The 26,446-nt window shown below is 39.8% G+C and overlaps 1 long non-coding RNA gene across 2 annotated transcripts in view; it reads right to left on the minus strand.

Moving 5' to 3' along the window:
• Positions 1–24,597, minus strand: part of LOC149919197 (uncharacterized) — a 45,086-nt gene extending 20,489 nt beyond the window's left edge. The window contains exons 1-4 of one of the 2 annotated variants that reach the window (XR_016464843.1): positions 24,399–24,597; positions 21,811–21,962; positions 2,943–3,037; positions 1,082–1,157 (exon numbers count right to left, since the gene is read on the minus strand). This is a non-coding gene — a long non-coding RNA (uncharacterized LOC149919197). Of the gene's footprint in view, positions 1–1,081; positions 1,158–2,942; positions 3,038–20,503; positions 20,659–21,810; positions 21,963–24,398 lie in introns of those variants that run through there. The other variant, XR_016464844.1, reaches the window with a different exon arrangement.
• Positions 24,598–26,446: the final 1,849 nt, after the last annotated feature.

The raw sequence follows: 26,446 nt of genomic DNA on the forward strand, positions 1-26,446 counted from the left end.
CAGATATGTATTGGCTTTCTGTGCATGCTGTACTGTTTTCCTCTTTTGTCTACAGGCTCATTTTTTCTGTTACCAGCCCCTCTGTAGTAAAACAGACATAATCAGTAAGACATAGACCCCAGGAAACATCAAACTTGTTAAAAAAGGGGCTTCTCTAGATTTGAAAGCTTCGCTGAAAGCCAGGAGGCAAGATAAAGGCAGCTCATAGTTTGTCTCACCCCTGCCTCAAGCCCTTCTTTGCCCTCTTAGAGACACAGGGAGACCCTCTTTTCCTAGGGCACAGCAGTGCAGTTAAATTACTGTCACAGCAGTAAGATAATTCCCATTTCCACACTCTCCTAATCTGCCTCTGCCTCATGCTCAATGAGGCTCTTTACCCTGATTTCAGTTTTTTCCTCCTTATGCCAGGTTAGAATCAGGAGCCACCAGCTTCTGAGCTTATGGCTTATCTCCTCTGTGAAACCCCTGTTTCTTTTTGGTTATACCAAGGAACTCACTTTAGCTTGCTTTGTCATAACAAAGCTTAAAGAATGACTTAGCTCCATACACAGTAATATTTTGCATATGTATACCAAGTAGACCATATTGTTGCTATTCTACAATTAAAAAACTTCTACTCAGGCAGAAAACAGTAAGAAGACAGAAAACTCATGTGGGAGTGCAAGAGAAGGAGCTGAAGTGTGTCTGTCCTTTTACAAGGGTGTACATTATTTGTAACTTGTAATCATTTAAAAGGCTCATGAACTCATACATGGACATCATGAATTGTGACTTCAGACAAGGAAATAACTAAGTAGCACATATCTTTTGATAACAAACATTTTGTGAAGGCAAGGTATATTGTCCTAACATTTCTAAACAAGAAAGTAGATGGAGAACATTTTACAAGGCTTATACTAGAATCAAGTTCCTCGATTTTTATTTGGTTGTTTGGCCTGTTGGGATTTTTTGTTTGCTATGGATTTTTCTTGCTTTACAAAGAATGTAATATTGTTAAAAACAAAGGATGTACTGTTGTTAGTATATGTGGCCTGAACATCATTCAACTAATGTTAGTTATTAGGTCAGAAATAAAACTTACCCTGTTATTAAATCCATATTCTAGCACAAATACTTGGCTAGTAAGACATCACATGTCTTCACATGGCAGACAGGAGCTAAAGAGAGGCAACAGTGAAGAATAATAAAATTTATGAGTCTGCCAAAATGGTAGAGATTATTTGACAAAAATATTGTTAAAGAAAGTAGAAGAATGAAGATCTTGGATAATTTTGGATATTCTACTGAATCCAAAAGGACTAAGGATGAAATACAGAGTGCATAGTTTACAAATCTTTTCCCATACTTCATACATTGCTTAATAAAGCTGCCATTATTAGTAATAGTCACTGTGGACAGATCACCTCAAACATCAAGATCAGGTGAAATAATATCTAATGCATGCCAGAAACTGTAATTTCAGTAATCCCAAAATGTGTGTTTGTGTTGGACAAGTGGAAAGCAGGTTTTAGAGCTAGATGCTGATAATGCTGTTATCTATCACACCAGTTTCATACTCTCTTCCAGTAATTATGGGTCTGCTGAGACACATGAGACTGGTTCTGTTCTGTCTTTCACTTACCACAATTTGAATCCAGGCCACTTTTTTACAAAGAGACTGGTATAGACACTGAGGCAGGCATTCCAAATATCCAGACACTCTTTATTTTAATATTCCTTGAGTTGACAAGAAAACAGCCCAGTAGCCTAATGGCAACCAATACTGAAAACTAACTTGGTTTCAGGCACTTCTCTGAACCAGTCATAGCATGACCTGAATATGATTCTTGCATTTCTCAAACATGCTGTCAATAAATCTAAGTATTAACTTCCTCGATCTGCTTCTGGTGGTGTGTCACAATAATTGGTTATTCATTAATCCAGTGAGTAAATTGCAGTTTAGCCCAGTAGATAGGGCAGTAGTCTAAGAAACATGATAAGTGGCTTCTCATCCCTCCTTCACTGATTGCTTAAGTCACTTATGCAACTGAAACAGCAAAGACTTACAAGAGTTTTTTACCAGGCTATCCTACCCACATGGCAAATATTTTCAAATAGGAGTTAAACACAAGTATTCATTCTTCATTAGAAGGAAAGGAGGACTGTCTCTTACACTGAATGCTTGTTCAGTGCTCAAAACAAACAAAGAGAAGGAGGAAAAGGAGCAAAACGGTGATAATGATGGAAAGCGGTCCAGTCGTAGGTCAAATAGACAACTGTGATAAAAGTGGGATTAAAATTCAATCCCACTCTCTTCCTTGGCTGCTGTTTTTCCTAACTTGTCAGGACACATTCAAGTCATTCCATCTCATCTGGCTTTGGAGCCCAAATGTGGGTAATGAAGCAACCTTGAGCCCCATTTCTGGACATTGGAGACCTCCATTTCTTCTCATCTTGGTGCAGGTTCTGAGATAACTGAGGTGAATCATCCTCTGAAACTGAAAAATATTTGGCTGCAAGAGGGGCCTAAGGTGATGAAACTAGACTGGGATGACTACGTTTCAGATGCCTGATCTAGACAAGACAAACCTCTATGATTCACCTTCCTTGCCCAGGCACTACACCTGTCTGCCTTACAGAGATATCGTGAAATGTATACAATAGTTGTCGTGCATTCCAAAATCCTCAAGGAAGAAAGGTATTAAGTACACATTATTTTCTCCAGCTTTACAGACATAATCAAATGCATTTTTTAGGTCCTACTTCTTCAGGTATCAACAAACCTGTCAGATATTTTTACAAAATTATGAGGAAACGGTAAATCTAAGAACCCACAGTAACAGTAACAGTAACCATACCTAACAGTCTTAATGTTACCTAGTATGTAGAATAGGAAAAGTTTTCACTCATGCTGACTATAAAGAAATGCCATCTAATAAAAAAGCACTACTGAACATACTCACCAGACAGATGAGGTGGCAGACAAGTGCAAAATAGCCATTTCAGGGCTTGAGCAAGTTTTCTCTGTATTCCAAAGGACTGACACCAGAACAGCTTTCTGTGAAGAGAGGCAAATTGAGACCAATAGTTCCGAAGTGACTGGTCAATGAACAGGGACAGTATCTCAACTCCCACATTTTTAAGGATTAGGCCCCTCACACGCAGTGTTTTTCAATATTGCTCTCTGCAATAAAAACTGAGATTGTTTTCTGAACAGGACGCCAGCTGCTTCCTGTTCATGCTACTAATACATAACACTGCCATTGTATCAAATCAAGGGATCCTCACTCTGATCATCAGCCAGCAGAACAAATGCACTATATTAAGTAAATCCTCATAAAAGGCTACAGATTCAATTGGTGGAATTCATTGCAGTCACGTTGACTTCAGCAACATTTTACTCCTTTTGGGACCTAATCTGCATTATCTTTCACATAATTAGTTATTATATTGTACTTTATAATAGGGTGTAGTAAGTACCCTGTGTAATACATACGCATATACATACGAAATACAATTCCATATGCTAAGCACATTGCATGGGCTCCATAGTTAATCACACTTGCTAGTTGTCTTAGGCTCACTGCTATGAAAACATACACAAACAGCTCAGAGCTCCCCGTAGCATGCTGCGTGCTGCTCTCCTTTACCACAAAGAAGTATTTTCCGACCTTCTGTGACTCTTGCTGAGATCATTCCCTTCCTTCCCAAGAGGCAGTCTTCCCCAAGAAGCCACAGCTTCATTCCATGCAACTCAAATCTGCTGTTACCATGGTTAATATTTCTGACTTGATTGGCACCGCTAGTAATTGAACTGCAGTCTCTTGAGTGCAGCAAGCTCTATTCATTAGCCCCTATTGTGTTAGGACACTGCATCAACCCACAATATTCTTCTGTGTTAAGGGGAAAAAAATCAGCCATGAATGCAAAGTTATGTTGCCATACAAGATCATGCCATTTTGCTCTTGTTACATTTTCTGAAATGAAATAAAATACTGCACATACATTTTATTTATATCAAAAGCAGCGCAATATGGGATGAAGCACTTTCATTTTGACTGCATAATATTATGTATATCTAAAACCTTAAATAGCTCAGATTCAGCTTTATAAAAAGAGTTCTAGCTTGCTCATAGTATTAGCAAAATATTTACTGTCTTTTTTCTCATTTTCTCTATTTTATACAGATTTACTTTGTACAAAGTTGTTGATTTTAGCCTATATATGATAGTAAGCTAAGCTGGCAATAAAGAATCACATACTAGAAATTTTCCTGTATAAGAAACAGGACAGATGAGCTTCCTACTGCAACATACAATTGCCTACTTAAATCAATATTTTAGATATATATATATAATATATCTCTTAGTAGATATGAATGCCTCCACAGTACATGTGACTAATTAAAAGTTACTTCATAAATGTCACCCCAGTCTTCAAACAGGTCAAGAAGGAGGACTAGCAAGCTACAGACCAGTCAGCCTCACCTTAATCTCTGGAAAGGTTATGGAACAGGAAAGGATGGCCTCATTCTGGAGGCCATCTCTAAACCTGTGGAAGACAAGAAGGTAACCTAGCGTAGTCAGCAGGGATTTGCTAAAGAGAAATCATGCTTAACCACAGAATCACAGAATTGCAGGAGTTGGAAAGGACCTCAAGAGTTCATTGAGACCAACTCCCCAGCTAAAGCAGGTACCCTATAATATGTCACACAAGCAGGCGTTCAGATGGGTCTTGAATATCTCCATAGAAAGAGTCTCCACAGCCTCTCTGGGAAGCCTGTTCCAGTGCTCCAGCACACTCACCATAAAGAAGTTTTTCTGCATGTCTGTACGGAATTTCCTATGTTCAAGTTTTAGGCCTTTACTCCTTGTTATCCTATTGCTGTGCACTACCAAGAAGGGCCTGGCCTCATCCATTTGCCTCCCACCTCCCTTTAGATATTTATAAACATTAATCAGATCTCTCCTCAGTTTTCTTTTCCCGAGGCCAAACAGATGCAGGCTACTCAGCCTTTCCTCACATGGAATATGCTCCAGACCTTTTATCATTTTGTGATCCTGCGCTGGAAAACCTGCTTGCTTTCTACGACAGGACATTGGGCTGGGTAGATGAGGGGTGAGCACTGGATGTCTACTTGGATGTCAGCAAGCTTCTGACACATCTCCCATCGACAAGCTTAGGAAGTGTGGGCAGGATGAGTGGACATTGAAATGGATTGAGAATTTGTTGAATGACAGGTTTCAGAGGGTTATGATCAGTGGCACAGCGAGCAGAGGGAGAGAGTGACTCCTCAGCAAGTTTGCTGATGATGTAAATCTGGAAGAAGTGGCTGATACCCCGAGTGCTGTGCTGAAATTCAAAAGGAGTTTGACAGCCTGAAGCAGTGGTCTGAGGAGCCTCTTGACATTCATCTGGGAGAAGTGCAGAGTCCTTCTCCTCGGGAGGAATAACCCCATACACTAGTACAGGCTGGTGCTGACCTGCTCAACACCAGCACTGCAGGGAAGAACCTAAAATGATGAAGGGACTGGTGCATTTCCCCTATGAAGGAAGGCTGACAGAGCTAGGCCCAGAGAAGAGAAGGCTCAGAGGGATCTGATCAATAACAAGAGTGGAGATAGATTCTTCTCAGTGGTGCCCAGTAATTGATCAAGAGACACTGGGAACAAACTGAAACACAGGAAATTCCACTTAAGCTTGAGGAAAAGTTTCTTTACTGCAAGGGTGATGGAGTACTGGCACAGGCTGCCTGGAGAGGTTCTTCCCTGGAGATGTTCAGAAGTCATTTGGACATAATCCTGTGTTGTGCACTTGAGCGAACCCTGCTTGAGAGGGGATTAGATGATCTGCAGAGGTCCCTTGCAACCTCAGCAATTTTGTGGTTCTGTGAAACCTTGGTAATTTCAAGCTGACAGTTTTAATAGAAGAAGCTAAAACACAAGAAATACTTAGTATCCTAATCTTACAAAGTCTTCCAAAAATGGGTAACCTCCAACATCAAAGAGATGGCCCTACCAACAAGGTGTTCCAAAGTGATCCTTTTGTTCAACCTGATGCATTTTTACTGTAACAAATACCCTTCTGGTTTCATCTTTGAAAAAAAATTCTATGCTTTGTCTGTTTTATTCCTTTTTCTTTCCCTTTTACACAGGCCCTTTAGAGAGGCTTGAGAAATATTTGCCACAAGAATTCTTTCCCATGGATGAAAGGAAGAAAATATAATAAGAAGAAAAGAAGATAAAAGAAACATTGGTGCCAAAGGATAAGGATCTGCTTTATTCCATCAACCTATCTTGACACTATGAAATGGATCTTGGAAGACAAGAAGCTTGCAGAGCTTCAGGAATTCAGGAGTTTGAGAAAGGTGGATGGGAGAGAGGGAGATACACTGTGAAATACTGATAATGAACAAACTGTTTCTCATTTTATCTTGCTATTAAGTGGAGTAATCTGTTCTTCTTGCTCTCAGTGTAAGAGCAGTGCCAAGATTCTCACCTTTCCACAATTTCCACTCTGTGTTGAAAATGCAATAATTTATTCCCTATTTCTTCAGTTTTCAGCTTCATCTGAAGCCACTGCATTTTGTACAGTCAAATAGGTTTACAAGGAGTGAGGCAAGCCACACAAAACAGCACATTCTATAGGAAACATATGCACACAAGAAAGCTGTGCAAAAGAGCAGTATCGAAAGATGTGCGTCACTGAACCTACAGGATGGATGGCCTGTTAGTGTTCCTGACTTGTCTCAGCTCTGAGAGCTGCCTGTGCTTGGCACATCAGAAATATCTAGCTGTGTCTGTTTTATCCAAAAGACCATTGAGGCACCCAAAACTGGTGTTTCTGTATGTTTAGATCCTCTTCCATAGCATGCAGACCTTAATAACACTTACCTTTCTCTTTATTGTTAGCATTCTTGAAGTACTCAGCTGCCAGAATAAAGTCCACAGTGCTCTAAAAATTCATTATCTGGTGTATGTGCACTGCTGGGACAGCATTTAAGGAGCACTGTGAGTTACAAACCCAAACAAACAAAGAAATAACAGAACCTTCTTCAGTGTAAGTGAGGCTATGTAGATTCTCTGATGTCTAATAAATGGCTGACCTGACTTAGAAAGGCTCTGATGTATCCCAGTCTGAGTCAAGTTTAGAACGGATTGTCCATATGAGAGAGGACTGGCCAACAAACAATAAAAAGAGCCTCAATTCTTAAAAAACAAGGTTTAAACTAAAAATTGATCATTTGTCTCATTAATTAACCTCTGTCCATGCTATATAATAACTCCATGGAAAAACATACTACGTGATCAGGTAAAGGTTCTCACAGTGCATTTACCAAGACATATGCCTGTAGGCATCAGACTACGGCGCATGGCTGTCCTAATACCAAAATATTCATACTTCTAATTACCTTATTTTACAACTGTAATTTAAGTCTAATCTTCCTTTAATTTATCTTTGTGTTTGCATTAAATACATACATAATCCAACTAGTTACGTGCCTTCTTATACTTTACCCTGCATGTCTAGGTTAAAATGGTAAATTGATGCACCAGCCTACACTCTGTGTCACCAGTCATATTCCCAAAGCACTCCCACATATACTCCTGTAGCTCCTGATTTCTTCTTCTCCTTTCATAGCCACAATATAAGGTGGGATGTGTAGCATGAAGTAGCACCACAAGCGGTCATCTCTGGTGCATGCTAACTGTGCACCCTTTGTTTCACGATTTACACAGTGTTCTTCAAGCTCCTGCTGGGACCACAGCAAATGAGGCTCATGTACAAGCAGCCTGGTTATTTTCATGCCCGTCAGCCTTCATTCTTTTTGTTAGCCAACATGCCTGCTACATAAATAATCATGGTTTAAGAATAGAGCTAAACTCTATTCCTCTGTTTGACATACTAAACTAACTTTGAATATTCTCAGCACAACTTTTCAGAATAGTTTGTAAATAGCACAAAAAAAAAAATCAGAAGTGACTCAGAAAATATTTTCATGTAAATAAAAAAAGACATAATTCAAAGAAGAACTTTAAGGCTCAGTAATTCACACCCCCTTGAACTTCATAGTTTGATGACAAAAACCCTGACCTGACAAATTCTAGTGCGTACATTTATATAAAATCAAGTACATTAAAGGATCTTAAAATCATAGTCACATTAATGGACTTTTTCTTGAGCGTAGTACATGCACACAGATTCTCTAAAGCACCTAAGGAATGTAGGTACATAAGCACTACTGAAGGTCAGTGGGATTTCTGTGGCTAAATCCCTAAGGCATGTTGGAATCTGTCGCTCGCAATTACTGATTATGTACAAAATACTGTTATTTACTTCTGTATCTTAATGTTCACCTTGGATAGTACTGGCCACATTTGGACTGATCCAGAGTCACACCTGCCTGCATACCTTTCCAGTGAGGTAACTTGTGTCAGTTAAGTCATCTCCAGCGAGAGACAGAGCATCTGAATCCGTCTGTTGCTGCTTACTGTTATTATTTTTTGTTTCATTCTCTCACTTTCTTCCCTTTTATGTTCAGCATCTTTCATTCTCAACCTAATGTGCTCCACTTGTGTCGTGAGATACACAGTGTTTCTCTTCTTGGCCACACACTCTTTTCTCTTTACACTACCAGGCTGAATTCAGCATGGATTTGTGACTTAGTTGCCTACTTCTCTAAGCTGTATTTATGATGACGACAGCACTTGGGGTAACTTCTTGTTTTCTGATAGAAGAGAAGCAAAATTAAATGTGTTTGTTGGCTAGACGGCTATATTAGGAAAGTTTTTGGAGTCAGAGGTATGTCTGTGGTAGCAGAATGCTGTCAAGAGCACAAGAGACAGCCATGACCCCTCTCTAACTCTCTTATAGCACTCCCTCCATATCTTTTCATACTTACTCTCCCTTCCATTCCCAAATACATCAGTGGGATGCTATCCTGGACAGTCTTACTGAACCTGGCTGAGAAGAAGTGTCCTTTATATTTGAACAGCTCTATCCATTTCAGCACAATATCCACCAGGGAAGGAACAAAATTCTCACAAGGTTTTTGCCTGCGTAGCTGCAGGGTAATGCTCCTGGGCAAACACCATGTGCTGGAGGAGAAATTGCATGTGAAATCTTCTCCATATGAACCTCAAAGTGATGGCAGGTTTGAAAAACACAGTCAGCAGCTGCTTGGACACACTGCTCAGCAGTCCCTGTTTTACTCCAGAAGTATGAGAGGAAAATGCAAGCACAAGGTCCAGTTATATCAGTGCTGTTCACAGCACAGACACTGAAAAGGTTTTGAAGTTATTTTGTCAGAGTATTCAAACAACGAAAAAAAGAAAATCAAAACATATTTTGGTAAATTATGGTCTTAATACTGGATCCCAATGCTCAAAGATATTTGGCATGTGAGGACTGAAGAGCCAGGATGTATTCAAGATCCTTCACCACTGGAACATGGTGAAACTTAAATATTTTATGTCAGTCCCTATAAGAAATTGCAAGCAGTATTGCAAAAGATTACCCTTATTTGGTTTTGTTTTCTTTTACACAGAATAACATAGCTGCTGAATCATTATTAAGAATTGTTTATGTTACAGTAATGCCTTAAGCAACCCTCCAGGAAATATACTAAAAAGGGTAAACTTTGAGCATTAGCTCAGGGAGAGTGAGGGAAATTTGTTTTCCCTGGACCTTGAGCCAATTGCACCTGCAGTTGGGCTGCTCACCAAATGTACCCCTATTCTGCAAGTCCGGAGCGACATATGCTATGTGGGCCATTGGTAAACTGGTGGTGCTACCATCCCCCATTGTGCTCCTGAAACTCAGTCACCCCTAAGCTCCTTCACTCCCCAAGAGATCTGACAAGAAAAATAAAACAAGCCTGGCACGCACTCAGCTATGTTAGTCAATCTGAATAATTCCTGAGCTTTGGTATCAGGCACCACGCAGCTCCCACTCACCTCAGTAGGAGGGAACTGGCCCTGTGTATTGCCCAATTTATCAACATGATACATGAAGTCTGTCTGGAAGATAAACAAGGGGACATATTGCTGTGACATACGAACTCTTTTCAAGTTGTGCATCCTAGGAGATAGATTACATGATGCAGTGTGCCTTTTCCAGCTAATGCTCCTGAGCTGAATGAACTGTGATGTCCTTTCTGAGGACAAGCTGCATTTCATCCCACAGATAAAGCAGGTTTCCCTGTCTTGGGATCATAATTTAGTTACTTGTGGTATTTGGCAAGAACCTAATTAGAAGAAATGTATAGCCCTTTGCCTAATGAGATTTTATGTCGTCTTTCTGTTTGGGGAGAGGTGAAGAAGTACACTTGTATTCACAGAAATGCAAAGAAAAAGGAACAACCCTTGTGGTATAAAACTGCCCCTGTCCCTATCTCCTGCCACAAAAGCTTATTGCAGAGGCTGTTCAATTCCTCCGTGACTCCCCCTCTAATTCACCATCACTAGAGAGAGAAGCAAGAGCAGCCAACACACAGCAATTTTTAAAAGGCATTAACACTAATATTTTGACAAACAAATCAGCAGTAATTTAACACCTCCAAACACAGAATGCCAGAAGTGTGCCTGTCAATGCACAGCTATGGAACTGTTTGTGGACTTGCGATACGTACTGTAAAGAACAAAGGTGGGAGATTTCCAGGGGCCTAAAAGACACCCCACCCCCCCGCAGTTTCTCAGGCAATAGGTTGACACGATGGTGCCACCAGGCACAGAGCACCTAGGACTGTCCACGTGGCATAAGCCTGTGTCCTAAAGCATAAAGTTCAGCCCGACAGTTTAGCTCCTCAGCAGTAGCCACTGTGTTACTCAGCGCCTCCAGGTTTGTTCCCAAGTTTGACCCTATGAGGTTTGAAGTAAAAAGTAGCATGGATCAGTGGTGATTGGGATGATTATTCCTGATCCAGCCTCATGACTGTGGCTACACAGCTCCGTCTCTACTTGCTACAATTATAATAATACACAAAGACAAGAGATCACTTTTAAGCTCTGGAGCCAAGTGCCATGGCCCAGCCTGCAGTCATATACGCTCATATGCCTCCAAACTAGGATAGGCACATCCCAACTGCTTTTTGGAAACAGTTCCTGAGCTCCGTTCCTATCCATCTCCAGATGAGATAATTTGTTGATAAAAGCCATTGCAGGGACCCTGCTAGCAATTTCTTTGTGAACAATTACGTATCAATGCCAGAGGGCAAACACCCAGTCCAGCAAAGGCATAGCTCCCATGTCTACATCTGCCCAGGGAAAGCAAAGCTCAAGATACCTACTGTTTTCCTGAGTTTTCAGCACTGGGACTTACATGGGACTGTTCTACCCAATGTCCCAGGAACAATTTGGGCCCACTTTATGGTTTTAAACACTCCTCAAGACGGAGCTCAGGAAAGCACAGCCCAAGTCTGGCCTACACATAATGATACAACTCGTGGGCCAAGATTTGGAAAGTGCATTTGACTAGCAATGACTGAGTTATAATACTTCATATCAAAACACTACTGAAAGCAATAAAAGTAGGGGGCTTTCAGTATAAATAAGCAACAGGCATCAATGAAACCTGAAGGATTATTGAAACAGGAGGAATTTTCACTACTTTGATGCTCAGCGTCCTATTCAGGCTTTTAAATCAGCTCCTCAAAATCTGAATACACTCCCTTCCACGTATAACCACAATACACACATACACAAAAAGAAAATATATGGTACAATCTGGAGAGACAATATTAGGTTGGAGAATTTTTGCCTATTTCTCTCACAGACACAATCAATACCAGTTTTGTGTATCTTCCTACCTGCATGAACGAAATAATTACTAGACTACAGCATTCTGCAGTAATGATCATTAACTGCAGTAGCAATATTGCAGGCTCTAGGGCCTTATTGTAATCTTCCTCATTTCAGTGTTAAACTACTCTAACTTCATTAGCTTCACTGGAGATACTCCACTTTACACCTACATAATTGAGAGCAGAATCAAGCCTCCACTGCTGTGGAAAATACTGTGTAGAGCAGCACTTTTCAAATAAAATGTAATTAACATGAAATTCTAGATCCATATTGCAATTTGCAGAATGATCACTGTGGGTGCAACATGACTTCCAATTCCCTCTCTCATCTTAATTTAGTTAGAAATAGGACTGCCTGTGTAATATTTTCTCCATAGCAGCAAACAGAGGCATATTTCTTTTTCTTTTCCTATTGTTATTTTTTTCCCTTTATAAATCTTTGTCAACAAAGGATTACTGGCTCACCTGAGAGAGGCAGTTAAAGTCAGATACTCACCCGTAATTAGGGAAACTTGGAATCCTTGACAGTGAACACCTGGCTTCTCATTACTACCTGAATTTTATACTTCCAAGTGTTAATCTCTCCTCGGGGTTTGCCTTGGAGTTTTGTTCTGGTATTCAATGAAACCATCAGGTTTTCCAGGCACTGACACCTTTGAAATGTTTTCCACATGGGAACCAATATGAAACATGTGTGATTATTACCAATTTCTCTGTGTTGATTTCTATTATGGTAGCGCCCTGGAAAAACAGTACAGACAGCAGTAATAAAATCTTTCATTGAATGACTTTATACCGCAGGAAGAGTTGTGTTTAAAGGAGTTGGTTTGGCGGGGGGGCTGCTATGATGAATGGTGTTATCATGATTATAGCTTGGTTTAAAGGATTTGAAGAACTTCTTGCACATTTTTTAGCCTCGGTAGTAAGCTACACCAGCACTTCTTTTAAAAACCAGAACTGCTGCCATTCCTCATAGCTCTGGGTGAAATACGTGGGCTAGCTGGAAGCTGGGAGCAGGCTGAGCATGAACTCCCATCCAGCAGTATAGGGCTACAATTCAGTCAGTTTGCTACAATTTCCTTTACTTTACTGAGTGCAGAGTTTTCTTGACTTTCAAATCTTTACCAGCCCTATGGGTAGGAAAGGAGCTTTTACATTCAGATACTGGAAAACCCAGGCAAAAAGACATCCTTGAGGTTTATCTTCTGCTAACCTGAAACACTTATCCTGCATCTGAGTAAAAGCATTGTTTAAAGCAGTCCAAGCCCAAATTCTCTCTACTGTGAAGCAACGGGATAGATAAAAGATCAAAATAATCTGAAAAAGGAGTAGCAAAGCTAAGAGTTTTCATGGAGCTGAAACTCTCACAGAAGCATGAAAACAAATTACTTTAAACAATAGTTCTTTTGGTTTCTGAAAGGTGCCAAAGCTGTGACACCCTCAACAATTTTGAAAGTTTTCAGTGAATTCAGGAAGAGCAGATATGAAATTTGCTTAAGGAGTAAGTATTGCACTCAGTGAAAGAAAATATGTAAAAACATTTGGACTCTGAAAGGATAAAAAGGAATGAGAGATCTTGTGACCGACCTAAGCCTAAGTATCCAAATTAGCAGTCTTTTGCTGACACAGAAAACAGCTGAGAATCCCTGAATGGTGAGCTTTACATGCCCTACGGTGAGCTTTACATGAAAAAAAGATAAAATGAATGAAAAAAGCAAAATTTAATTAAAGCATCAGAAAATCAAAGTGTTGATCAGTGTTGACCGTTGATTTGTCCCTCAGAGTCACATCTCCATGTTTCTTGAACACCTCCAGGAACAGTGACTCCACCATTTCCCTGGGCAACCTCTGCCAATGCTTGAAAATGATTCAACTCAGATTCTGATGTCTGATGTGTCATAGATGCTAAGAAAAACTAAGCATAAATATGTTTCGGCAGAACAAGAGAGTTTGTTCCTTCTAGATGGATACAGAGAGTTTCATGTCCTTATTTTACAGATCTATGTTTCAGCTGAAACCAACCATAGTTCAGTTGTCACTGCTGCTGGACAACAGCTAACAGTTCTTTCCTGGAAAACAGGAATTTCTTTCTGCAGTTGCATGGTGATCATCTGAGTTTTAGGCATGGCCCTAGGAGAGATTTGTGCACATTGTTCAGAGTGCACTACTTAAACTTACTCTCAAAACTGGAATGCAAGGATCCAGAACCTTAGTGAGGTCCAAATTCCAATAATCTTTACCAGAGCACTGCCTCCTACTCAGGCAAAGAGCTCAGAGAAAAAAAAAAAATACTGTATTCATGAATATATGCAGATTATTCATAACATTTTTAAAAAAAATCCTGTGCCACAGCAGCAGAGTACATTATGTATATGTGTATGTAAATAATGCAGAGGGATGTTTAACCCAGACACTTCTTTCCTCAAAAGCTTTTCAGGCTCTATTGACTGTTTCAGCTCCTGCATTAGTCCCCTTCCCCTTGTTCTTCTATAACCTGTTTTCTCTCTCCATTGAAATACCCTTCCTATCTCTGTTTCTGACTTTATAGAAATGTGGGTTACCTAGGGTGATGATGATAGAACTGAAAATAGAGTAATACAATAATCCTGCTCTAGAGCATTTGACTGAAAGCACAGTGGATCACTATCTACTCTGCTGGAAGCATTTCTGGGCTCTTAGCTGCAAACTCTGCAGTTCTTGTCTTTCTTCTTGTGATCCTACTAGTGTTCTTCTATTTGTGTGTGTCAGAAATAAATTGCCTCAAAAAGCAGTAAGGCAGACTCGTGCAACAGCCCAGCTATTTGGGACTGCTGATGTGCATCACAGACGTGTGCTCTGCCACAGCATGATGTGACGGCAGCTTCCCAACATGCAAACAATATATTTACTTTTATTTATCATGGCATACTTCTAGAAGTTCCCATTTCTTCTGACACCAGCTTTTCTCGTTATAGGCAGCATAGTTCTCAGTTTTCTGCTAAGAGAAGTCTAGTGACAATGTTTCAGTGGTGCCTCCTGCAAGGAACTAGTGAACCTGACCCAATAAAATTGACAAAGTCCAGTCACTGGTGCAATTGGCTGTAAAATGTTTCTGTGAATGCCCCTCAGATGCTCTTAGAAGATGAGGAACCCCAAGGAACTGTTAATCTTAACAACCATGATTTGACCAACTTTGACTCAAGAGGCTGACTGATGAACCAGCTTTATCTGCCCATCTGCCAAGAGGAATAAGGAATTTTTAAAAAATTGAAGAAGAAATGGCATTAGAGATATATATTAAAAAAAAAAAAAAAGTGAGGAAGAAGGCTCGTAAAAACTCAAAGACCAAGAAACATATGTTCACATGATGGGCAGGACACAATTTAACTAATGGATCATCTCAAGATGTGGAAACAGCCTCCTTGAGAAGCCAGAAGGAGAAAGACCTGAACGTATGCCAGATGACCTTCTTCCAGGCTAAATGATATACCAGAAGAATAAAGAAAAGGGCATGGAAATGTGTACAGCATTTATCATTTTTGCCTTGTGCTATTAAGGACAAAAAGAGTTCAGAAAATCCAAACAGAATCGTCTACAAAGGTATTAATAAATATATCCATGCACTCCTGAATGCTTACAATGTAGAACTGAGTGCTCACATATTTGCCAATGGTGATTTCTAGGAAAACATGTTTAAAGAGTTGATGTTTTGTTTAGTGGAGGGAACAAAAACAAATGTTTTCTTGGATGAGCACGAACGTTTCATTTTCTGTTTTTTTTTTTCAATTCAGTTGACAACAAAAAATACTCTATTGCTAGCAGTACTTATGAGTCAGGCATATACACAGGAAACAGAAAAAACAGATTTATGTTGTACTCTGTTGCATTACTGAAACCCATGGAGAAACTACTTCTGACAGGTAAAAAAGAAAGCAGAGAGGAAAGAATTCTCTAACAGAATTAAAATGACGGGGAACAAATGACTGCAAATCTCAAAAGCTGAAGAATTCTATCTTTAGGTACACCATCACTGTAGTAGGAGCCTCCACTTCAAATACAACTACATAGAATAACTTGATTTTCTGTTCTTATGACTTTTTAAAGGGATGTTAATGTTCTACATAGCTGAGTATACGCACAGTACTTTTATTATGTGAAATACCATTAATTTCAATGAGAGTTTGTGTAGTATGGTAATTATGTAATTAACCAGGGCTGTTAAACTCATCGGGCAATATACCATCCTAAATTACTCCTGTGTACCATCACCCCAGTCAGCATGCCCTCTCCCATACCTCTGTACTGAGCCATCTACACAGGGTGCCCTGGCTCCCTGGTCTAGCAGGGGCCACAGACAAATCTTCTGCAGCTACATCTAATGATGTAGCCCATGTTATATCCAACTGCACAAGAGCAGGTTTGTCCAAAAGACACAGACCTTTATTTAACTGTACGACTGTGCCATGGGTTGGAATGGTTTCATTTATCACTTTCTCCTAAAATGTCACAGGTTTATTCTCACAACACCTCTGCAAAGTAGAAAAAGATCAACTTAATTCACAGAAGTGGAACTGCTGCACATACAGAAGATTTGATCTATGCATAGCAAATCCGCAAATCCCTTCAGCTCTCTGAGCCCTGAGCATCTTCCTGGCTAGAGGCTGCTTTCAGTCCCATTACTGCCACAACCAGTATGGGCATCAATATATTATGTGTTCCTTAGGTAAATATTTCCATTTCGGTCTATGGACAATAACTTGCATGCTTAGAGATTTGCAAGACTTTGTCCCTTTATTAAGGATTAAATTGCATCTTCAGGAAAAGCCTAAAATAACAGGTGGTGAGTATGCTGCACCATCTCTGAAGTTTCTGCAGGGAGAACTGTCACTGTCCTCTGAAGGACTGTCAAGATTCTTTCTTGTACGTTCTGAGCCTAGGGCTAGAGGCACACTTTCCATCCTACCCCGTGCATGCTGGTTTTTCAAAGAGAAGAGGGGAGATTCAGCCCCATGTTCAGCTGCTCACTTGACCTAGTAGCACTGTGGCAGAATTGACCAGGAAGCAGCAGTGGCCTGGTATGAAGGGAGTTCTCACTCCCCATCTTCACATCATGGCTTGCAGCTCAATTCATCCATTTGACTTTAACTCCTGTCCTCTGCTCTGTTTCCCAGTGTAGGCCTATTCTTTAGTATAGCTTCTTGCTAACACACAGAAGTTAATGAGTGATTTGTTAATATTTTCAGCAGAACTAGGATCAAGTTTATTATTTTTATTCTTTTTTTCTTTTTGTTAGTATCTAATTTGGATTGCAATTGCACTGATTGACAACTCTACTACAACTGCATTTAATTGCTGTCCAAATCAGTAATCTACTTTGGTGTCTTAATTAACTAGAGTCAAATTTGAATTGAATTCCTTTTCTTGGAGATCTTTTACGGTGACTGTCAATCCAAAGGTAAAGACTTTCATAAAAATGCTGCTGCTTTTTATTTTGTACAATTGCTTTAGATAAAGATATTTTTCTTCATCTCCTACCTCTCAGTACTTACATTTCCTTTTTTCACATTCCCTTCTATTTCCTTTCTTTTTTTTTTTCAGTTTTAATATATTCTTTTCTCCTCTTATTTTTTAATTAGCCTTCTATTTGAATTTAATTATTTTCTTCTCTTTCAGCTAACTCCTGTCTTATACAGCACACTATCTCACTACCCTCTTCAATAAAGCTCTGTCTCCCAGCTTCACCTGCCTCTTTTAAGTCTACAACTCTTTAATTTATTTTTTGCATTTCTAATCCCTCTCAATAATTCTTTTTTAACTCATGAGTTTCCTTTCTAGCCACAGGGTAGCTTTCTCCCCTTTTGCTTCCTTTACATCAGCGCAATGCTATAACTCCTGAATGAGTGGCACCAGATCTGTCATGTCCTTCTCTGTGGTGCAGAGAAGGATCAGACTCATGAAAACAAACCAGCAAATAAAACTGGGATATTCCAATGGGCAAGGTCTGTTCACACACACACACACACACAAAAAAAAAAAAAAAAAAAAAAGGGAAAATGTTTCACATTCTTGATCACAGAAAGAGCATTGTGATAAGTGGTTAATAAATATTCCTGGTCTTTATCTGTTCCTTACCAACATTTCTTTACCATTCCCCTTCCTCCCTGCTGCCTCTCTCAGGCACAGATTCTGATCTTGTTTTTACTACATTTGCAGTGCTTTCTCTGTACTAATTTCTGTTTCATTTCTCCTGAGTTATCCAAGCTTAAGCAAGAGTAGACTCAGGCTCTCAACTGGGCTGGGATTTTCTTTCTTTCTATCTATCTTTTTTTTTTTTTTTTAAACTTTTTAAATTAGATGTCCCAGCTGATCTTAAACAGTTGACTTTTTTCATTTCAGGAGTAGCTTAAGTCTGCAGTCTCCAACAGCATACAGCAGTTATCAGTTAATGAGATGACTTGTACCCTTGTCCACACTTGCATCACTACGGCTGCTTAAATGACCTGATGTACTGCAACTGAGGATTAAACCACCTCTTTCAATACCGCATGCACTGCAGCACAAGTTGTTCACTCCAGCAACCACAGAGGCAATTGCAGTCCTGGGAAAGTCAAGATGAGCAGAAACCCTGTGTGTTAAAGGTAAAGCAACTTCAGCAGCAGAAAAAGAGGAATACCATCCACTGCTAGCTGTTCAGATGCTGCTGAAATTCCCTACATGTTTTTGCCAAATGTATATTTTTGTGTGTATTTTCACATCTTTTTTTAATCCACCCACCACTGTACATTTTTGAAAGGTGCACTGTGAGCATGCCAGGGCTAAAAAGGACTCCAATATTCATGACTGTATACTTCACCATTCCAAAGCTATGCATATACCATAAAAGGAAAATCGTTTTAAAAAATAAAATGCTTTGTATTGGAATATAATATTTAAGGTTTCATACTTCCCACGTGCGGTAACTACTATGATATCCTGAAGCTTGAAGAATTATTTTTATTATAATGCCATATTCCATGACTCCACTAGAAAATCACAAATATTGGAGTACAGTTCCAGAAGTTTTAATCCAAGTGTTGGCCCCATGCTGAAGGCTATTCGGCTACAAATGACTACCCATTCATTTAAACTGCAGGGCTGAAGATAGTTATATCCATTTTGGGGGTGTTATTGATTACAGAAGAACCATAACCTAACTATTTCAGCCATAAGGCTAAATAGGTTCAGATGTACTCTTCTTTCTACTCAGACCTCAGAAACGAAGATGCCTTAAGGAAGGATTATAAATTGGGACCCATTTATCTGAGCAAAGATACGCTTTATTCAGTGAACCTAAATTAGTTGTTCCATTTCCATGTTACAGAGACAAAATTTATAGCATTTTTTCATATGTGGAGACAGCATTTGCACAAAGCTTATTACATTTGCCAAAACTAAGCAAAAGCCTCATTCGCTGAATATTTTTGCTGTTACTACTAGCACTACCTCCCTTCTCAGGAAAAAAAAAGAAAAAAAAAAGAAAAAAAAAAAAAAGCTGTTTTAGGCTTCTTTGACTTATTAAAGTAGATGGATAAGACACCATTCTTATAACTACTTTTATACACTACCAAGAGACTCTGCAAGACCATACCACAGCTCTAGGCACTGTGCAGGTACCTGCCAATAGACAAATCCATATATTCACTCAACACTGAAAGCTATTTATACCAATGCAAAAGGAATGCATTGCATTACCATTCTGGTTTGCAGGTAACCGAGGTCCATCAGTTAATCAATTGTGTGCATCACCAAAATAGTGCTGAAAGGAAGCAACAGTCCCTGCCCTGGCATCCTCCTGATCTACTTTCTCATCCCTTCCATGTTACACTTGTGTAAGCTCTATACATAGGCAGCAAGTCTTTAGGCTCTGAAAGGACTCAAAATAAAATCCACGCCAAAACAAAAAACCCATTGTGTGCTTTCTGATTAATTTTTGAGTGCACCTGAAGCAATTACAGGAATAGTAATGATATTCTTCATAGAGCCTGTCCTTTAATGTGCACTACAATTAGAGGAAACTTGGATCCCAACAGACATAGTCTCTAAAGACTCAAGGGACTGGTGGGTAAAAGGGGAGGAGGTAAGGCCATTAAACATAGCCAAGGCACCTCTGACTGTCCCTCTCAGCACAAACCAATGCAAATATGTGCTCTGAAAATTAACACAGCTAGGAAGGAAACATCCCACAGGGAGAATCAATACCCAGCAAAGGATAATGGGAACCCTGTGCAAGCAGCTGTGATCTGCCCTATGAACATTAGCACCTGTCGACAACAGCAATCAATGCTGGTCAATGGGCAGCTCTCCTTACAGCTCAATTCACACAATGATCATCAGCTGGAACCAAAACAGTGACATGCCATGCTACCAAATGGTGTCCCTTTCTTCCCAAATGCAGACAAACAATGGCTTCTCCAAATAACTGGCACTGCTCTTTTTAATCTTTCCTCCCTCCCTTCTGTTTTGCCTCTTTTTGCAGTATGTGAGGAGGAACCACTGGAAGCTAGAAATTAAGTTATTCATCTTAATTTCAGAATGTGTTCTGCCATGAAGTCGAGATATGACAGACACCTCGATTCAGCCGTAGCAAGGAGCATGGGCTTAATTTCTTCCGATAACATTCGTCATGCACTTTATAATTAATTTATGATTTATTAAGAAGCCTTATTTATTATTCCTTCAAAGACAAGGAAAAAGCAAAATGGGAGATTCTCAGAGCATGTGGGAGTTTGAGTTCTTCTCCACAGGACATAAATTTTGCAGGGAGTGACATTTACGTCCATCTATAGCAGTTTAAGTTGCATCAGTGAAGACTGTCCTTGTCACAGCCTTTGTGCATGTCTCCATATAGACACTATGAATAACTGAAAAAGGAGAAAGAATGGATATAAGCAAAGAGTTGCGAGGCTTTCATGGAGTCCATTGGACAGAGCAAGAAATTAATTTGATGTAGTCAACAGTAGGTTCTGAGAAGGTTTCTTTCACACAGAAGGACATAGTTGTTTCTACACATAATAGGAAAACAATATCAAATCTTACAGATTAGTTTTAGAAATTTGAAGCCATTTAGACCTATGACTGTACCACTCAATCTGACATTCTCCAAACTCCACTGTGCTTCAGTATCCTTAGATATTGTGAAATACAGGCAGGAGGCTGAACTTAAAAGAGATCAATGCCTCACTCCCCTAATACCACCTGACTACTCACATGCTCAAAATTAAGGGAGCACTTCTTTAGGCTGGGGTCTGTGAATCTGCTCTAAATAGTAGAAGCCAGAGGAATGTCTCCAGAAGTTTGCAGGAAGTCATCCTAGCCACCAAAAATGACTCCGGATCTTGTGGTTCCAAATCCTGTGTTCTCCACATAATAATATCCAGTTTCCCACTAGAGGAACCGATAGCATTAGCAAACACAGAAATGCAGATTGAGCTAACTGAGATGCCAGCTAGGGCTCTGAAAGGTAGACAGCTGAGCACTGTACTGGAAAGTGACCAGATATATTTAAACTGGCATGATCCAGTTCACTACGTTCTGAACTGACGCCAAAAGTTCAGGGGCATTGCGAACACATCTTATGTAAGGGACACACGTTTCTGCCATCTACTTGTGGTACAGAGCACAGTAGAGTGAAGAGCAGGGACACAGTGCAGAGGATATCCTGGACCGTTCTTCCAAACTTAACACAGATTTACATTTTGTCACGTTCTTAGCATGTGTGTTTATTTTCCTTGAATATTCAAGCGTTTGGAGCTTTACAGTTGCCAGATCTTATGAAAAGTGCATATTTAGCTCAAAGAGTTCCCAGATGTGAATTTCAAAATGACACTGTGTTGATTAGCTATAGAAGGCAGCCAGTCAAAGAGCAGAAACAATAACATGTGACTTGGCATTTCCCAGACAGCCAGAAAATAGTCACTCATTTAATTTTTCAGTTACTTTCCAAAATCTGGGAAAACAACAGTTAAAGGCATCAACAAATGTTCCTATCTCCTAGTCTTCACCTACTGTCTTACCCCATCACCACTGCTGTTTCTCTTCCTCATTCTGTCAGAAAATGCCTTGAGAAGACCTGTGGGGTCATCTGAAAGCAATCGCCAGGACTTCCAAGATTTCTCCATCACTGAAGTTATCCTGCTATGTAGACACATGGGGCCTTGACCCACCTCTGGGGGAAAAGATGAAATTAGAGAGAAATGTGTTTATTTTCTCATAATGTTATTCATTGTTCACAGCTGATCATTCATCATCACAGCTCACCTCTGTGAATGATTCATGAGGGGACAGCTGTTCCCAGGGATGGCTCCTGAGCATAACGCAGGAGGCATTCCCAATCTGGTTAAGTGAGAAGCAGAGCACCTGAGAAGAACTGAGGCCTCTTCATCTCAAAGAGCTTTATTTTTTCAAATGAAAACAAGGCTGTAATGCTCCCTAATAATGTATTTAGTGGGGAAGAAACAGGCAGGTATGTTGCACATAGAATTAAAATATGTTTCAAGCTATAACAGCAAGCCAGGGTTTAAGGACAGGTAGGATTATTTTGTTCAGATGTAAGCACTGACACTCAACATCCTATGTGGGATTCTTCTAGCTGTCTACAAAATGTATACATAAAACACAAAATATTATTAAAATCTTTATGTCTTTTAGAGATATTGTTCAGTTTATGTTGTGTTTTTCAATAAACTCTTTGTAATCAAGTGTCGGCATTACAAAGGACAAAAGTTTTTGTATCCATTTCTGATTTCCTTCTGAGTAGTGTCCAGTCTTTGTACAATAAACCCGATGTTTCACACATCCAGGCAGAGCATGTGTAGTTCTTTCTTTCTACTGCAGACAGAACTAAACTTGCTACTTCTAATGTAGCTTCCCAGCTTTAAATTAATGGCAACGTAGGAATAATCTCCTCTCTCTTTCCTACCTATTACCTCAACTGAAGGAAAAAGGCAGATGAGAGAATTTTAAAATCCACTCAGAAAGCACAGTTGGTAACATTATAGCAGTTATTCTTATAAATCAGCTGTTTTTTCAACTATAATGAAAATTTTGCCTTAAGAAAATAGGAAACTACAGAACTGAAATGAAAACAATTTCTGTATCATCTGTAGATGCTGCAGAAATCAGAAATATATTTTACGCCATTTTCCTCCTTCATGTATTTGCCCCCTTAAAAAAATAAAATAAAATATTATTTTAAATAAGATAAATTACTTTCACAATGATATTCTACTACCAAATTTAGGAAAGCCCTTGACTTCAGCAATTGAACTGAAGAAAGAGTAGTGATACTACTTCAGGCATCATTCACAAAAAAAGAATGAACTACTAAAATCCAAGAAATTCCTAATAACAGACAGATGTTTAGAATGAGAAAATGCTACTTTGAATTTAGGTTTCAAAATTTTTAAAACCACTTTGATTGAAAAAAATATCACAGAATGATATTTCAAAGAATAGTTCCTAACTGGAAAACCACTAAATCCAGAGTCCATACTTGGAATTCACATATTACTCCCTTCTTTAGAGAAAGGTAGTTTACAACAATGAAGAATGAGATATTAGAAACATAACAACTTTTGTGCTAGATATTCTTTATCTTATTTGGATGATGCTTTCTCTCAAACTCTTCCTGACCTTTCACTCATCCCACCACAGACCTCAGTCTGCAAACTATTCAAGGTTATTTATACTGTAATTACTGTTTATACAGAAGTGGGCAAGGGAAACTCAGTTGTTTGTAAATGCAGGAAGGCAATTTAATTAGAATGAAGTTCAGCCACAGCGCCGGAATTCTTTACCGTGTCTCCATATGAGATGTACAAACCATTTGCTCTATAGAGAACAAGGTTACAAGTCACACATTATACATATTTTGGAATTATATGGTTTGTGGTAGATCTTGTTGGTGCTAGAGACAAACTCTGTTCTCAATCTCTGGAGAGAATGGGCTTATATTAAATAAGGTTGCAGAATTTGACTTTAAATCAGCAAGCAGGCACATCAGATAAAAAAACAACAGGCCTTTGCAGGCACGTATCCTTTGTCAGATATTACTTGCGCATGGAAATCATTTCTAGTCACAGAATAAAGCCTTCTGTTGTCTCCAGAAAGACCTATATTTAGGTTAGGCCACCAAATGCTACGGAGCTTCTTGAAAGCAGCAGTAGCCACCTTTGCTGTAAGTAAAGGAATCAGATGAGGAAATGTACCCAGCCACCTCTTTTTTTCCCCATTAGAATCAGAATCATTAATGTTGGAAAGATCACTAAGATCATCAAGTCCAACCATCAGTCTATGCCTGTGATCCCTCTAAACCACATCACTCAGTGCCACACCTCCACGTTTCTTGAACACCTCCAGGACAGTGACTCCACCACCTCCCTGAGTAGCCTGTGCCAGTGCCTCATCACTCTTTCTGAGAAGAAATTTTTCCTAATATCCAAACTGAACCATTCCTGGCACAACTTAGGGCCATTACCTCACCACTAGTTATCTTGGAGAAGAGGTCAACTCCCACCTTGCCACAATGTCCATTCAGGTCCTTCTAGAGAGCAATAGAGTTCCCCTTGAGCCTTCTTTTCTCCAGACTAAACAGTTCCCTTACCTGCTCCGAACAAGGCTTGTGTTCCATTAGCAACAGGTAGTGTAGTTCAACCTCTTCATCACATCATAAGTGAACACCATCACCATGAATGATATGGACCTCCGCTTCATACTAGCTTCAGCTTGCTTCAGATAGCATTTTCCCATGACAGAAGTCCAAAAGAAGGAAACATCATTAGTTTAATAAATAACCTGCTTTCCTTTGATGTGAAAACTCCATTAATTGTCTCAGGCTCTTTTTTCTTTTTTTTTTTTTTTTCCATTCTCAAAGATAAAATGAAAGACTAAATTTGTACAGAACAGTATGATCCTTGAAACCTGTAGGGAGCCTACAGAGGGGAGGGGAGTCAACTCTTTGAAAGGGTAGATAACTGCAGGATGAGAGGAAATGGTTTTAAGTTGAGGGAGGGGAGATTTAGGTTGGACGTCAGGGGGAAATTCTTTACAGAGAGAGTGGTGAGGTGCTGGAACAGGCTGCCCAGAGAGGTTGTGGATGCCCCATCCCTGGAGGTGTTCAAGGCCAGGTTGGATGGGGCCCTGGGCAGCCTGGTCAAACATTAAATGAGGAGGTTGGTGGCCATGCATGTGGCAGGGGGGTTGGAGATTCATGATCCTTGAGGTCCCTTCCAGCCTTGGCCATTCTGTGATTCTGTGATTCTGTGATTCTGTGAAACTGAAATTAGGGAAACTCTTTCAAGTCCAGTATGGCTATAATGTATGGCTTCTCCTCTTTAGTACCATTTAGACTCCAGCTGTGTGCAGAACATGATATTGTTATCTGTAGGAAAAAAAAACAACAACAACAAAAATAGAGAGAGTGGTTGGCTGTCTGGAAGAAATGACTACTGTTGAAGATGAGGCATAACAGAGCTCAGAAACCATTAACATCAGGTATGTTAAATGTGCCATGCTGGTCACTCTCTGGGAAACATATTATCCTCCGGCAGGCTTGAAAGTCATATATCCTATATAGTCCAGATTGAAGATCTAACTCAAGACAAATGCTATCAGACTCAAACACACAAAATGTTAAGCACTTCAGCTCGTAATTAAAACATCACATTACTTCTTATTACTTAGGGTTTCAAGGATTTTTAATGATCAAGATAAAATTTTGTTCTTGGATGGCATTTCCCCACAAATTTCTATGCACTTTACCCAAAAAGAGACCAAACTGAACAGTAAAGAGGTGAATCAGAATCACAGAATCATGGAATATCCCAAGTTGGAAGGGACGCATAAGGATCACTGAGTCCAACCGTCAGCACCACACAGGAGCACCCAAACCCTGTTTCTGATAGCAGTGTCCAAATGCTGCTTGAACTCCAGCACTCGTGGTCATGCCCACTGCCCTGTGCAGCCTGTTCCATGCCCACCACCCTCTGGTGCAGACCCTTTCCCTAACCCCCAACTGCCCCTCTCCTGACACAGCTCCATGCCGTTCCCTCAGGCCCTGTCGCTGTCACACAGAGCAGAACTCAGCGCTGCCCTCCGCTCCTTGTGAGGAGCTGCAGCCGCATGAGGCCTCCCCTCAGCTCCTCTGCTCTGGGCTGTTGAAACCCAGAGGCCTCAGCTGCTCCTCATGCAGACCAGATCCTTCCCCACCTTCATAGCTCTCCTTTGAACGCTAATAGTCCTTCTTACATTGCCCAAAACCACAGGGTTCTATTAGACCCCTCAATTCATTTGTCCCTGAATCACTTTGCCAGTACAAGTCAAAATGACAGAATTAAAGCAATCAGCCTGGTTTTATACCAATGTGCAGTGAGCTCGTCTGTTTTCCAGTGTTCTCTGGCAATCTAAGAGAGATCCTACAGGCATTGTCTCAATTGAAAACTGACAAAGAATAAAGGAAAGAGGAAATAGGCTGTGCATATAAAAGATGTGGATAGAAATTCTTCAGCCAATTACCTCAGCATTGCGTTCATACTGACAAATGAAATGTCTGTGGACTTAAAGCATTTTTCTATGATATTTAATAAACCTTATATCTATGACAAACTGAGAAATTGTAAGGTCAGTTTTTCTTACAATAACACTTTTGTGAAA

This window comes from Phasianus colchicus, chromosome 2 (assembly GCF_987193195.1).
Source record: "Phasianus colchicus chromosome 2, bPhaCol1.hap1.1, whole genome shotgun sequence".
In the NCBI taxonomy this organism is placed as follows: Eukaryota; Metazoa; Chordata; class Aves; order Galliformes; family Phasianidae; genus Phasianus; species Phasianus colchicus.